At 41.3% G+C, this 2,643-nt stretch overlaps 1 non-coding gene across 1 annotated transcript; it reads right to left on the bottom strand.

Annotated features, from left to right (window-relative positions):
* Nucleotides 1-334: 334 nt before the first annotated feature.
* Trnar-acg (transfer RNA arginine (anticodon ACG)) lies at nt 335-407 on the bottom strand. Its single transcript has one exon. It is a non-coding gene; the product is annotated as a tRNA-Arg (tRNA).
* Between the last annotated feature and the right edge of the window lie 2,236 nt (nt 408-2,643).

The following is a 2,643-nucleotide window of genomic DNA, read 5'->3' as shown; positions in this document are numbered from 1 at the left end:
CTCAGTGGAGTCAACTGAAGCTTGGGGACTGAGGGACTCCCCCATATCATTATAATTATGTAGGCGAAGGTCTGGCTTTGAGAGCATACTCTAGGTTTGAGTGACATAAAATGAAACATCATACAATAATCAGCCAAACAAGAAGAAACAAAAAGAGTCAATACAATACATATATTATATATTATATATATATATATATATATATATATATATATATATATATATATATATATATATATATATATATATATGAAGTGAAAGATACGTAAAAGCAAGTAATTTGGTGAAAAAGAAGAAGAAGAACTTAAAAAAAAAAAAAAAAAAAAAAAAAAATCGAGCCTGCCAGGATTCGAACCTGGAATCTTCTGATCCGTAGTCAGACGCGTTATCCATTGCGCCACAGGCCCGTCATGTTAGTATCATTGTTCTTCACCGAACAGGATCGTTCGCTGCTGTCTCTCCGGCTTTCAAACATGTACACGCGTGCGCACGCACGCACACACACACACACACACACACACACACACAGAGCACAGCACAGCGCCAGAGCACGGCGCAGCCGTCGCCGGAGAACAGTTTCAGGTTCACTGGGTTTCTCAAGGAGGCGTCACTGCGTCTGGAGAAATCCATATACGCTCGACAACATCGACACAGCAGTAAGCGTCTTGACCATTTTGGCACCATCCTCCGTGTGAAGAATGAGGAGAAGAACAGAAAGCCAGTGTCCACGGTCAGGGTCAGTCGACTGGTTATGGTCCTGTCAGACATCTGCCTACATCTTGAGTGATGGTCTACAATACAATACAATACAATACAATTCAATACAATACACGTGACAATACAATACAATGCAATACAGTACAATACGATACGATACGATACACGTGACAATACAATACAATGCAGTACAGTACAACACAACACAATACGATACGATACGATACGATACACGTGACAATACAATACAATGCACTACAGTACAACACAACACAACACAATACGATACGATACGATACGATACACGTGACAATACAATACAATGCAGTACAGTACAACACAACACAATACGATACGATACCATACGATACACGTGACAATACAATACAATGCACTACAGTACAACACAACACAACACAACACGATACGATAATAGAAGGAGGAAGGCGGCAGGATGGAGGACAACAGGATGGAGGAGCATATCTGCCAGTCATGTACAGTATCTGTGAGGGTCTGGGTTCGAATCCCGCCCTTACCCTTTCTTCGAAGTTTGACCGGACAGGAAAATCAACCCCGTGCATCTTGTCTTTTGGAATGAGACGATGAACCGATCAAAGTCCCGGGGTGTGCAGTAGGCACTGAAAAAGAGCCCATGGCAACATTCTGGAAAGTGTCCTGTAAATTTCCACTTTGATGGGCGACACAGAATACATAAGCATGAACTCAAGCCGGCCTGACAAGCGCATTGGGTTATGCTGCTCAGTGGTCAGACCTCTGCTGAGCAGATGTGGTGTAGCGTATATGGATTTGTCCGAAACTGAAACTGATACAATACGATACCTGAATAAAATAAAATGCAATGCAATCAGTAGAACACAATGCGATGTACTGCAATACAGTGCGCTACACTACACTACACTACTCTACACTACACTACGCTACACTACACTACACTACGCTACACTACACTACAGTACACTACGCTACACTACACTACACTACACTACACCAGTACACTACACTACACTACTCTACACTACACTACACTACACTACACTATAATGCAGTGCAGTCCAATCCAACACGATACGATACGATACGATACAATATGTTACAATGCAATACAACACAATCCAATGCAATGTGATACAACACAATAATTACAACACAATCCAATGCAATGTGATACAACACAATAATTATAACACAATGCAATGCAATGTGATACAACACAATAATTATAACACAATGCAATGCAATACAGTGCAGTGCAGTACACTAGACTACACGAGACTACACTTAGCTACACAAAACTACACTACAACTGACGCCGCGATGTAACGGCGGCAATGTAATGCAACGCTTTCCAATGCAATGCATCCAATCCAATCCAATCCAATCCGATACGATACGATGCGATGCAACATAATGCAATGCAGTGCAATGCAATGCACTACGCAACACTACACGACACTACACTACACTACACTACAAAATAACGCAACGCAACGCAATACAATACAATACAACACAGCGCAATACAATACAATACAGTACAACGCAATACAATACAACACAACGCAACACAGCACAACGCAATACAATGCAATACAATACAGCGCAATACAACATAATACAACACAATGCAACACAATACAATACAATACAATACAACACAACGAAACACTGTGACAACGAAACACAACGCAACACAATACAATACAATACAATACAATACAATCGCCCCATCTCCACTGTCGAAGGATATCATTTTTTGTCAGTTATGAGACGAACGTGTTGGGTGCAATCCGAGTCAGGTGTGTCGCCGTTTTTTTTTTTTTTTTTTTTTTTTTTTTTTTGAGACGGATGAGGGTGGTGTCAGTGGGGGGACGGATTGGGACAGAGAGAGGTGGGGGTGTGGGGTGG

This window comes from Babylonia areolata, chromosome 1 (genome assembly GCF_041734735.1).
Source record: "Babylonia areolata isolate BAREFJ2019XMU chromosome 1, ASM4173473v1, whole genome shotgun sequence".
Lineage (NCBI taxonomy): Eukaryota > Metazoa > Mollusca > Gastropoda > Neogastropoda > Buccinidae > Babylonia > Babylonia areolata.
This window is presented reverse-complemented; position numbering and strand designations above follow the sequence as displayed.